This window comes from Molossus molossus, unplaced genomic scaffold (assembly GCF_014108415.1).
Source record: "Molossus molossus isolate mMolMol1 unplaced genomic scaffold, mMolMol1.p scaffold_m16_p_3, whole genome shotgun sequence".
In the NCBI taxonomy this organism is placed as follows: Eukaryota; Metazoa; Chordata; class Mammalia; order Chiroptera; family Molossidae; genus Molossus; species Molossus molossus.
In genome coordinates this window covers 53,852,024-53,865,929 of record NW_023425366.1, presented here as the reverse complement: position 1 = coordinate 53,865,929, position 13,906 = coordinate 53,852,024, and the positions used below count along the sequence as shown (strand labels likewise).

The window sequence follows — 13,906 nt, the reverse complement described above, 5'->3', positions numbered from 1 at the left end:
TTCTGGTATATCCTTTGCTTCACCCGTATTTGCAAAACACTGACTTGATGTCACTGATTAAAATCTACTCCCCCAAGGCTTATGTGCCCCCCTCTAAACCATATTGCTGCAGGGGAACACTGGTGTTCCCAGGCACAGGAAATTAAAAGATAGTAGGTAGTTAATTCTGCTAACTCCCTACTATATTCTACCCCACCCTCAATTAAAAAAGACCCAGACTTTAACCAGTTTAATGGAGAAAGGATATTAGGTTATAACTATTTACACTCTTCCATATTATTCTCTGATCTGTGTTATTCATATATCTCTGTTTTGCATAGTTGCCATCCCCACACAGGAATTTTGTGTCTTTTTATTGAACGTAAAATTTCCATGTATCCACCTAGTCCCCACACTAGTCAGTGTTCCATAGTTTTACATCTTGATAATACTCTGCAGTTTGCTTAGCCTTACTGCATTGTTGAACTTTTGAGATTTTTCCAACTTTCCAGTATTATAAATAGCATTTCTATGACCATCTTTGTACAAACTATTTTCTTTCTGGTCATTTCCTTGAGGTATAATCCTAAAGAAGAATTAGGCCAAAGGGTATGAATAGTTTTATGACTTTAGATTCATATTCTGATATTATATCAATTTACCTTAGATTCAAGGGTTTACACATTTATATATATATATATATATATATATATATATATATATATATATATTTTTAATCATCCTCACCCGAGGACATTTTTTCATTTTTTGTTTAGGTAGAGTGGGAGGGAGAGAGAGGGAGAGAGAGAGAGAAACATCGATGTGAAAGGGACACATCGAGTGGTCGCCACCCGCACAACCAACCAGGGCCGGTGACAAACTGCAACCGAGGTACGTGCCCTTAGCGGGAACTGGACCCGGGTCTCTCCGGACCACAGGCCGATGCTCTAACCGCTGAGCCAAACCGGCCAGGGCCATTTATATATTTTTTAAATTTAATAGGAATATAATGATTATTAAAAGCCATTTCTTTGTTTCAATTCTGCATTAAATTCTGCAGGGCGGGCAGGACTGAGTGGGGATTGCTAATCTCTGCCCCATGTTGTATTGGCTGGGACAGCTTGACTGGGCCTGAAGGATCCAAGATGCTTGACTCACATGTCTGGTGCCTTAGTTGCCTCTTTTGCTTCAACAGGGAGTTTGGACTTTTTTACATAGTGGCCCAGGAACCTCAAGAAAGGAAAAGCCAAAGCTGCTCAGGCCTGCAAATGGCAGGATGCCACTATTGCTGCTTTCAATTGGTCAGAGCCAGTCAGATTCAAGGAGAGACGTTATAGGTTCCACTATGGATGAAGAGGGATGGCATGTGTGAACAGGGATGGGGGTTTCAAGCAGGGAAAATATGCTGGGCACGTTGTAGACAAATAGTATCAGTTGGAATCATTGAGTGAAGGAACAAACAAATGAATATAATAACAAAACATTGGACAGAAAATACTTTAAATACAAAGACAGTACATAGACAATAAAGTGTTTAGATCTTTTCTTTTAAAGAGAATGTATTTAACGGTATAGATTGACAGCATTAAATTTTGCACCAAAAGAGAGGCTGGGGGAAGCAAGAATATTCTATATCAAGACAGATTTTGGGGACCGAAAAATGGCAGCGGAGTGAACGGAGCTACACAGACCATCTCCCAGAACCAAACTGGAATTACAACTATAACACAGACAAATTGACGGGAAAAACCAACAGAAAAACAGCTTGCGAAGACCATACAACGAGGGACACTGACTCCATCCTGGTAGGCTTGCGAAGGCGCGAGACGGGGGCTGGGAGCCCACGGTCGCAGCGGCCTTAGCTGGGAGCAGCGCCCTCGGGTTACACTCCCAGGCGGCTCCACAGCGCAGCCGGGACAGAGGCTGAAACAGCCACAGCCACTCACCTTGGGCTCCGGCAGAGGGAGGGCAGACTGGACTGGAACTGTGTCGGGACACTCGGGGTTTGGAGGGCGCTCAGAGCTTTGGCTGAGTGCAGCCACTCAGGACGGTGGCCACATTGCTCCTTCCCAGGGCTCTGGAGAGAGGCAGCAGCCCCTCCCTCGGAGATCCAACCCCACCCTGTGGGCCATTGAAGTGTTAATTGAGGCTCACTAACAACCAGCATCTGCCCTACCCTCGTGAAAGCCCCTTGGCTGAGCACCAGAAGGAGTTTTTCAATCAACTGACAACCCAAAACTGATCAATTAACCTAGACTGCTAGCCTCCAGGCAAAAAGCTAGAGGATAACAGTACGTTTCCTGGGCTGGCAACTTTAACCAGGAAAGTAAGACTTGACAGTGGTGTTCAACGTGGGTCCTCCCTCCCTCATCTAAACACAGGAGAGGGAGCCACAAACAGCAGAACACCAACACCCACAGGGGAACTTGACAGGCTCCAAAGCCCACAGTGATAGCCAAAATGGTGAAACACAGAAACAGAAGCCAAATGAAAGAGCAAGACACCTCCACCGAAGATGAGATCAATGTGGAGCAATTAGGCATGTTAACAGAGCTAGAATTCAGAGCCATGATCTTGAGGAAGCTGAACAGCATGAGTAAGGACATAGAGACACTGAAAATAAGCCAATTGGAAATTAAAAACCAACAAGAAGAGATAAAAAATGACATATCAGAAATGAAAAACACATTGGAAGGTTTAAAAAGCAGAGTAGGGGAAGCTGAGGACCGGATCAGTGAATTAGAAGACAGGGTAGAAAAAATCAACCAATCAGAAAAACAAAAGGAAAAAACTATTAAAAAACAGGAAGACAGCTTAAGAGAACTGTGGGACAACTGGAAACGTAATAATATTCGCATCATAGGAGTCCCCGAAGAAGAAAATGAGCAAGGGATAGAGATATATTCAAAAAAATAGTGAGAGAAAACTTCCCTAATTTGGTGAAGGAAGAAGGCATTCAAGTTCAAGAAGCACAGAGAGTCCCAAGTAAGAAGAACCCAAACAGGCCCACACCAAGACACATAGTAATTAAAATGCCACAAATTAAAGACAAAGAGAGAATCCTAAAAGCAGCAAGAGATAAGCAACAGGTTACCTACAAAGGAAACCCCATAAGGCTCTCAGCTGACTTCTCACAAGAAACACTACAGGCCAGAAGGGAATGGCATGAAGTAATCAAAGTCATGAAAAACAAGAATCTGAATCCAAGACTTCTCTACCCAGCAAGGCTATCATTCAAAATAGAAGTTTAAATAAAGAGCTTCCCAGACAAAAAAAGGCTAAGGGAATACATTAGCACCAAACCAGCACTACAAGAAATGTTAAAAGGACTGCTGTAATTAGCAGTAGAAATGGGAAGAAAAATAGAACCACACTAAACAAAAATGGCAATAAATAAGTACATATCAATAATCACCTTAAATGTAAAGGGATTGAATGCTCCCATAAAGAGACTGAAAGAAGCCAAGCAGAAGACATACCACATGATCTCACTTATATACGGAATATAATGAACATAACAGTCTGAGGAATACAGTAGACCCAGACACATGGAAGTAGGGCACAGACTGACATCCCTCAGAAGAGGGGATGGGGGGTGGGGGGGTGGGAAGAGATAAACCACAGAACTTATATGCATGTATGCATGACCAATGGACATGGACAACTAAGCCGGGGACAGGGTGGAGGGGGGGTAGGGTGGGGGGTGCCAATGGGGTAAAAAGGTAAAATATCTGTAACAAAAAAATAAATAAAAATTCATAAAATAAAAAAAAAGATTTTGTCACCCTGGCCCATTTGCTCAGTGGTTAGTGTCAGCCTGTGGACCGAAGGGTTGAGGGTTCAATTCCCAGTAAAAGGCATGTACCTGGGTTGCAGGGTTTTTTTTTTAAATCCTCACCCAAGGATATTTTTCCATTTATCTCAGATAGAGTTGGAGGGAAGGGAGAGAGAGAAACGTCAATGTAAGAGCATCACATCGACTGGTTGCCTCCTGTACAACCCGACCAGAGCTGGGGAAGAACCACAACTGAGGTATGTGCCCTTGACCAGAATTGAACCTGAGACTCTTTGGTCCGTGGGTTGATGCTCTCTCTAACTGCTGAGCCAAACCAACCAGGGCTGGGTCGCAGGTTTGATCCTTGGGTTGGGTGTGCAGGTGGCAGCCAATCAATGTGTCTCAAACACATCAGTCTCTCTCTCTCTCTCTCTCTCTCTCTCTCTTCTTTCCACCCTTCCACTCTATCCAAAAATCAATGGAAAAATATGCTCAGGAAAAATCCTCAGGTGAGGATTAATGATAACAACAAAAAACATTGTGTCATCCAGACCAGGGTGTATGAGGCAAGAGAGAGGGACATTTTAGCTAGGCCAGGAGGAAGTATCTGCAGCAGGCGCCTAAGGCAGGCAGGACAGAGGTCTGGAGAGGTCAGGTCTGGGACTGTGGAGCAAGAGCAGGAGTGAGAAATGATGTAGATTCTGCAGGACAAGGCAATAAGTCAGATCAGCAAGTTCAGACCCCAGGACCAGAAACCCAGGACAGAAACATGAGAAACAAAAAGGGCCTAGGGTCAACAGAAGACAAGATACTGGCCATCAGCATCAAGTGTGGTGCTTGAACTGGGCATTCTACTCAGCTGGCCTGATGTTGGATAGGGCCTGGAGCCTGGATCTGTGGTAGCCGGTGTAGAGTTAGGTCTGCAGGGGCCAGCCTGGTGCTCAGTTGGTCAGAATCTCCTGTCTGTTTCCTTACTGAAACATCTGTTCTCTCTAAATTTGTAGGAAGAAGTACCTCTTAGTATGAGCTGATATTAATCATTTTTACCAGACTTACTTAAAATTGTGCTAGCCAGCCTCAGAGACAGCCTCCAATGATCCCCACTTCTTGGTATTCACACCTTTGTTTAATCCCCTCCCACACTGAGAATTGGTCTGTGTGACCCAAAGAATATGGCAAAAATCACAGTATGTTCCTTCCAACTATGGAGAAGGCCCCATGGCAGGAACTGAAACGTCTGGCCAACAGCACATGAGAGAACTTGGAAGTCAGATTCTCCAGCCTTGCTGAGCCTTGAGATGACCACAGCCTCTAACCTCTGCTAACAGCTTGATGACACCCCCATGAGAGACCCTGGGGCAGTAACATGCAGCTAAGTCACTTCAGAATGCTTAACTGTGAGAAACTGAGATGATAAATGCATTTTTTTCTTGGTGCCCCGGTCCCAGAAGTACTGCAATACTGGGTTGATGCACGGAGTGGACAGGGCAAGCTCCTATTCCATCTTCTTGCTCCAAAAATACATTTAATATAATGTCCTCGGGTAAAGGATGTATCAGATATTAAACTGATAAGAACAGATATCACACTTGATCTTAGCCAAAAGCCTGAGAAGCAATAAAATGTGTGTTGTTTTAAGTTACTAAGTTTGAGTAATTTGTTACAAAGCAATAGATGCCTAATGCATGTGGTCTGTATCAGAATTCTCTGGCGAGCTTATTTAACACTGCAATTCCTAGGTCACATCTGAATGAAAAAAAGGGGCATCTTTGGAGCAGGGGTCAGCAATCTATATATACATATTTTTAAAATATGTTTTTATTGATTGTTTTAGAGACAGAGATAGAAACATCAATGTGAGAGAGAAACATCGATAGGCTGCCTCCTGCACCCCTCCTACTGGGGATCAAGCCTGCAACCCAGGCATGTGCCCTGATTGGGAATAGAACTGAGTCCTCTCAGTCCATGGGATGATGCTCAATCTACTAAGCCACATTGGCCAGGCAGCAATCTATATTTTTAACTAGTTCTGGGGTTATTCAAATGTGCTCTTAAATTTGAGAACCACCGTGTTATACATTTAATCCATTAATATTACTTCTTCCAAATAAGTTTGCATTTTAATATTAATTTCTAAGGATTTAAGCCGTGAGTATTATTCAAGGCTTAAACACTAAGTTTAGAAATTTGATGTTTTTTAATTCAAGACACTATTTCAAATATTATAACTTTGGTGATTTTTTTTTTTTATCCTCACCCGAGGACACTTTTCCATTTTTTGTTCAGATAGAGTGGGAGGGAGAAAGAGGAAGAGAGAGATTGAGAGAGAGAGAGAGAGAGAGAAAGAGAGAGAAACATCGACGTGAAGGGTATACTTCCAGTGGCTGCCACCCGCACGACCCAACCAGGGCCGGGGACAAACTGCAACCGAGATACGTGCCCTTAGCGGGAACCAAACCCAGGTCTCTCTGGACCACAGGCCGACGCTCTAACCACTGAGCCAAACCGACCAGGGCGATATGTTTGAAGCAGTTAAAAGACTAAATGATCACTAAGCAAGCCAGAGATTGTTATAACCAGTCACTGCTACAGTATAGCCTTGTTCATAAAAGCATCTTTATTAAATATGCTACTCCCTTGGTCACCCTTCAGCCTGTGCTGCTGTTTGACAGCACTATTTATTGCTCTGTGTGTGCTCATAAACTCAAGAGGCCAAAAGTGTCCATATTTCAGCAAGAGTATATCAAGCTTTGTGCTAAACATGTGTTAGGCCTCACCCTTATTACTGCACTCTCTTCTATGACCTATCATAATGTCCCACTGATAAAAGAATCAAACTGGTTGAGAACCATAGTGCAAAATTAATAATACTCAGCATTAAAGATGGTTGTTTTATTAGTCAGGGTTCCGACATGAAAAAGACTGCACATTCAGATTGTGATTATTCAAGGAGAGTTTAATGAAGGAAGTAAGAACAAAGCTGTAAGATGGATTTGGGGAAACAACCAGGCATACATAATGCAGCACCCAGAGGCTACTTGTAGAGCCATCCTTGATGGCAAGGGTAGGGGTTGGTTCCTGGAACTGGGGACAGAGAGGGCTGTGTGGAGAGGACCAGCTAACAGAAGCTGAGGTCTTTGGTGGGAGGAGGCGCCCAGCCTCTAGTGACCCCCATATAGAGGGAAAGGCTTCTAGTGAGCCCCATATCTTCCTTTCCTCTTACCTCTTGCCAGTGTTCTTCATTGGCCAAACTCAGTAGGAAGCCAGAGGGCAAGAGAGTCCATGGAGACAGTTCACAGAGGTCAGCCTTCTAGAGAAGGGGGAGAATGAATCGGAGGGTACAGGGGAGGGGAGAAATGGAAAATATCTAGCACAGTCATCTATCCTTCTTTGCATATACATAGCTATCTTGAGAATTTTTTATACCTAAAATGAACTACTTGAAACTCAGTGAGACAGCTTATTCAGTAATGCAGAATTTGATGAATGCTTTTTGCTTTGTGCAAACCTTCATGATAATAAACATTGCAGTCAGTTCCTCTGTCAGCCTTCATAGTTCTTAACTGAATTGAGCATTTTTATTCTATTTTAATATGTGACCCTATCTTCTTGGTAGTTTTAATTAAAAGTAGCAAAGGAAACCTGGCCGGTTTGGCTCAGCGGTTAGAGCATCGGTCTATAGTCCGGAGAGACCCAGGTTCGGTTTCCGCTAAGGGTGTGAACCTCGGTTGCAGTTTGTCCCTGGCCCTGGTTGGGTCGTGCAGGTGGCAACCATTCGATGTGTCCCTTTCACGTCGATGTTTCTCTCTCTCTCTCTCTCTCTCCCTCCCACTCTATCTGAACAAAAAACGAAAATAAATAAATAAATAAATAAATAAATAAATAAATAAATAAATAAATAAATAAAATAAAAGTAGTAAAGGAAATGGGCTATTGGAAGTTGTATGTTATTAGGTGGCAAAGGTAGGGGAAGATGAAAGTGTCCTAGGCGTACAGAATGTTGGAGAAAGTTCAGAGGTGGAAGTGGACACCTGGAGTAAGTGGTCCTTCTGTATAGTGGCCTGATGTGACTGGAAAGAAAGAATGGACCAGGAGGAGTTCAAAGTGCACATCTGAATGTTTTTGAACACTAGAAACAAATGATTAGATTGATTCAACCAAATATTTGTAGTTGGTAAGCATGTTCCAAAGGTGTTCCTCTTTTCCCCAGTTTAGGAGGAAGGCGGGGGCTTTATAGGAAAAAATTTGGTACCCAGTAATTCTTCACACTTACGGGCTTTCAGCACTTGAAATATGGTATAGGTAGACAGGGAAATATTTCTGTAAAATTAAATTAATAAAATGTGGGATTTGGAAGGATCCTCCACCACTAACAATCCAATTTACAACATTCTTACTATATGACTTTCCAGTCATTTAAAGGTGGCCAGTGATAAGAAGCTCACTGTTATTAAGCAAAGTTTCTACTCCCTGCCTGCTCAATAATAGAGCACTTCTTCCTAGGGTTAGAGATATGCTTTCTTTCAACTTCTGCCCATTGATTCTTTTTCTGCCATCTGACCAGTCTTATAATAGTCTATTACCTTTTCTATATGAAAAACTCTCTAGGTACAATTTTTCCTTTCTTCCATCTTTCTTTTATCCTGGAGAAGTGATTAATAGTAATAATAAAGAGAAACACATAATATTTTATGCACTATGAACCAAACACAGGGGTAGATGTTTTGTGCACCCTATTGCTAATCTTTACAAAAACATTATGAGATCAGTATTTTGTTTTGTAAATAATATTTATTTTTCAATTACAGTTGACATGCAATATTATATTAGTTTCAGGTGTACAACATAGTGATTATACATTTATATAACTTACGAAGTGATCACCCCAATAAATCTCGTATTCATCCGACACCATACACAGTTATTACAGTATTATTGACTATATTCCCTAAGTTGTACTTTACATTCCCATAACTATTGTGTAACTACCAATCTGTACTTCTCAACTCCTTCCCCTTTTTCACCCATGCTCCCAACCCCCCTCCAATTTGGCAACCATCAAAATAGTCTCTGTATTAGTGAGTTTGTTTCTCTTTTGTTTTTTCATTTATTTTGTTTTTTTTTTTAGAATCCACATATAAGTGAAATCATATGGCATTTGTCTTTCTCTGTCCGACTTATTTCATTTAGCACAATACCCTCTAGTTCTATCCATATTGTTGCAGATGGCAAGATTTCATTCTTTCTTATGGCTGAGTTATATTTTATTGTATATATGCACCACTTTTTTTTTTATCCATGCATCTATTGATGGGCACTTAGGTTGCTTTCATATCTTGGCTATTGTAAATAATGCTGCAGTGAATATATGGATGAATATGTCTTTCATGTTTTGGGCTTCTTCAGATATATACCCAGAAATAGAATTTCTGGGTCCTTCTTTGTCTCTTGTTATAGCCTTTATTTTAAAGTCTATTTTGTCTTGCTACCCCAGCTTTTTAAAAATTTATTTCCATTCTCATGAAATACCTTTTATTATCCCTTTACTTTGTGTGTGTCTTTCAATCTGAAGTGAGTCTCTTACAGACAGCATATGTAAGGGTCTTGATTTCTTATACATTCAGCCTCCATATGTCTTTTGATTAGAACATTAACTCCATTTACATTTACAGTAATCGATAGGGCCCTGGCTGGTGTGGCTTAGTTAGTTGAGCATCATCCTTGTGGGTTCAATTCCTAGTTAGGGCACATACCAGGTTGTGGGTTTAATCTCTGGTCAGGGAATGTACGGGAGACAACCAGTCAGTATTTCTCTCACACATTGGTGTTTCTCCCTCTCCCTTCTTCTCTCTCTAAAAATCAATAAAAACATATAAAAAATAAAAATAAATAAAGTAATTGGTAGGTATATAGTTATTGCCATTTTTATTCATTTTTGCTCTTCTTCTTAAAGAAATCCCTTTAACATTCCTTATGATACTGGTTTGGTGGTGATGAACTCCTTCAGCCTTTTCTAGTTTGGGAAGTTCTTTATCTGTCCTGCAGTTCTAAATGATAGCTTTGCTGGGTAGAGTAATCTTGATTGTAGGTCTTGTCATCAATTTGAGTATTTTGGACCAATCCCTTCTGGCCTACAAACTTTCTGTTGAGAAATCAGCTGACGAAATCATTATTTTCATAACTATTTTACAGGTAGGAAAGATCATGCAGGTTCTACCTGGCTGAGCTGGGATTCAGAAGCAGGTCTGTATGAATACAAGCTCCACCTTCATTTTCCAATTCTAGCGTCTTCATTTCCCAGACATCTCAGCATCCTGGTCACTTTCTGGATTAATGCTTCCTAAAGTGATGTTTTCTTGAAAAGCTGGTTGAGCAGCATAATCATTGTTATGACAAAAGGGAAAGGAAAAATATGTTTGGAGAACAGTGTATGAAACAAAATGAAAGAATTTTCTATATTTTAGGTCTTCTCAGAGTCTTTAATATGCAAAGTGATTGTGAAGTCTAGGAGGAATATGTGGTATTCAAGGTTTTCTAGTCCTATTTGATCCTGCGACTCTTGGGGAGAAGCTTTTGTAGAATTGTGTTTGCCAGTATTCACTTTGGTGAACACTTCTGTAGATACATTTTTCTTTATTAATATTGTTTTAAAAATTTGGTATTCTAAACCGAGCATGATATCAACCCTTAAAAAAAAAAAAAAGTTCCTGTTCTAAGTTTATTAAAACCAAACCTTCTTTCAACACACTGGTAACTGAGGTACGTCTTTGTTTGTTTTTGGTACTAGGAACTTCTATATGTAGCCAGCCTCTTTTCTGATATCTGATATTAGGGAAAAAACACACATGACATAATGGGCACTAACATTTTTTTAGCACAAAAATCTTTTGGTTAATTATCTTGAACAAAAATAACATTCTCTTTTTAAAAACACAGGTTAGCCCGGCTGGTGTGGCTCAGTGGATTGAGCATTGTCCCCTGTACCAAGAGGTCACTGGTTTGATCCCCAGTCAGGGCACATGCCTGGCTTTCGGGCTCGATCCCTAGCAGGAGGCAGCTGATCGATGTTTCTATCTCTCTCTTTCTCTCCCTTCCTCTTGGTCAAAAATCAACAAAAACAAAATATAGTTGATAGAAATAATAAGGGTGTGGGGATTAATTTTGTTAAATACTGAATCAAGTTTTTGTGGCATGATGCCAGGAAATTCTCCCTTTGTTTTAGTTCTGAGAAAGTTGCAAGATTTTATCACTTAGTTTCCCACTGATTTAGACTCCATTTGTTTAGGTTTCATATATGCCTGTGTTTGTAGGTAGATTTAACACAAATACTCAACCAAGATCCCCAAATGATAGACTATAGCTCTCAGCTTCCTGAAAACTATGCTCCTTTATTTATGTGCGTTCTTTTTTTCTTACCCACCCCTTGCCTTATATTTGACTCTTAAAAAGTTGGTCAGAAAACTTCAGTTTGAGACACTTGAAAATTACTAGCATAAAATTAAATCTTAGGAGTTAAGAATTTTTTAGTATTAAAATACTCCTTTTGAAGGAAGAACAATAGACTTTCATTTCCAAATCTATTTTAGAGAAGTTAGAGTAAACCTGTAATATACTTATTGACAATAAGCCCATCTCTCCTAACGCCAAGAACTCAATTCTTAGCAGAAAGTGTATGTTTTGATACTTTACATACTTATATCTTTTTGATTCCCCCTTTCTCATTTAGAAACTGCACTGAAGTTGCTTGCTGTGAGATAATAGAAAATATACATTGGTCTCTGCCCCCGGTTCTGGCACAGAACTCCTGAAACCTTTGTAAATTCCTAAGTGATAAGAGCACCAGGAACATCTTTTGTCTTATTGAAGCTACTCTAGGTGGGTTCCTGGATGGCTATCAGATGGGGACTGGTCACCAGAAAGACCAAGGCATGATTAGAAGCCCCTTATGTCATCCTCCAAAGAGGGGAGAGGGTCTAGAAATGGAGTTAATAACTGATTGTGCCTACATTAAGAAGCCTTCATAAAATCCCAATAGTACAGGGTTCAGAGAAATTCCAGGCTATTGAATACATCCATACTGGGAGGGCGACATACACCAACTACACGGGAACTGAAGCTCCTGCTCTGGTGACCCTCCCAGACCTTGCACTGGGTATCTCTTCATCTGACTATTCATCTGTGTCCTTTATCATACACTTTAATAAACTGGTAAATGTAAAGTGTTTCCCTGTTTTCTGTGAGCCACTCTAACAAATTGAACAAACCTGAGGGAGGGGGTTGTGGGAACTTCCAATTTGTATCCAAATCACACAGAAGTTGTAAGTAACTAGGAATCTTCTGTGATTTGCTTCTGAGGTGGGTGGGGAGCAGTCTTGTGGGACTGAGACCTTAACCTATCAGACATTATCTCCATGTAGATGTTAAAATTGAGTTAAATTGTAGGACACCCAGCTGGTGTTTCAGGAAATCTCACACACACATTTGATGACCAGAAGTGTCAGAATGAAGTATTCTGTGTGAGTAGTAAAGGAGACACATAGGAGAGAAAGGAGGGAAAACTGAGGTTTTTCCAAAATCACTTGCAAACATTCTTATATTTGGAGCATAGAAATGTATCACGTTAAAGATGAGAAAAGAAAGAAAATTCATAGGGTACCCACTCATCTTCAACAAAAAGGGACTGTCACAAAGACCTAGGAAAAGGACTTTTCCAGGCCACTCTTGGGTATAGGCTTCTGATGGCATTGCCTTAAATAACTGAGACCATGCTGCTGGATTAAAGAAAGATTTCCAGAACTCCAGTGGAGAAGATGATGAGTTCATGAACTGCCAACCCAAGACTGACAAAATTAAAGTTAATTACATGGCACTGAATGAAGTGAGGGAGGACGACTATGAGTTTTGTTTGGAATATTGTGGATGCTGTTCTGGTTTTTTGGATATAAGGAACCCATTTCTCATTGCTCTTACACTATCTGTAACTTATAACAATTTGGTAGATTATGCTTTTATAAACAGAAATAAAGCATTTGGCTTTCTCCCTTTGCCTAATATCTGTAGAATTCGGAAATACTTTTGCATCATAATTATTTGTATAAGTTAGATAAGAATTTGTCCCCTTTGTTAACAGTACATAATTGGAAATGTGAGTTACATATCCAAGACTTTGACTGGAATGTCATATTTGAGAATGATCTTCATAGAATCAGATATGACCTAACACTTATAGGAAATAAGGTTAATTTTATGGACCTAATGCCTACAGAGCCTCCTTGAGGAAGCCCAGCCTGGTACCTGGCTTGTGGAATTCCAGCCTTACAGGGGAGTAAGGAAGGTCACATTCTGACAAGTCTGAGAACCTTAATGATATCCTAGAGACCTTGCAAAGAGAAGGATGCATCGAAATCTAGAGGTACTACAGGTAAAATATGGTGGTAAATTCTTGGCATGGCTTCTTAGCTTTGAGGTGCTTTTAAAATCCAATCTGAGATTCCTTATGAAAACTTCCAGCAAAGCAAACTATTGTGGTAAATTATCATTCTTGCTATACCTTACTTTGTAAATAAACCAAATCTAATAAGATTGGCCCTATTTAATGATTAAAAAATAATCTTTCTTTGGGATTATCTTTTATGGATGGGTAACTGTTGAGAGAATTTGTTTTTGTTTCATTAGAAAACTATTAACACATAATTATGGGTTATCAGATTCTAGTCCTCAAGTCACCCTGACCAGGTAGCTCATTTGGTTAGAGCACCATCCCAATATCTGAAGGTTCCAAGTTCTATCCTCAGCCAGGGCACATACAAGAATTAACCAATGAATGTATAAATAAATGGAACAAGTTGGTATTTCTCTCTCTCTCAACAAAAAAATTTTAAAAAGGACTCAGGTCATCCATGCCCTTGTGTGGGAGGTAACTGGTTGTGGTCAGCATTTGCCAGGAGCATCTACATCTTAGCTTCAAGGAACTCAATGAATAGTGCTGCGTAATTGAAACATTTTTATCCACCGACCTCGTAGACCTTGACACAACATTTTCTGTAATTTCTCTTTTTCATTTTAGCCATCTCTTCTAAGATACCTGACCCCAAAATAACTGACCTTTGCCACCACCTCTTTTTTTTTTTCCTCACCCGAGGACATTTTTCC

At 40.3% G+C, this 13,906-nt stretch overlaps 1 protein-coding gene and 1 non-coding gene across 2 annotated transcripts in view; one reads left to right on the top strand and one right to left on the bottom strand.

The window, feature by feature from the left end:
• The window catches only part of MTX3 (metaxin 3), a 760,898-nt gene that overhangs the window by 633,651 nt on the left and 113,341 nt on the right, over positions 1-13,906 (top strand). The window lies entirely within an intron of this gene.
• On the bottom strand, positions 5,183-5,373 carry LOC118643066. The gene has a single exon (XR_004961949.1). It is a non-coding gene; the product is annotated as a U2 spliceosomal RNA (small nuclear RNA).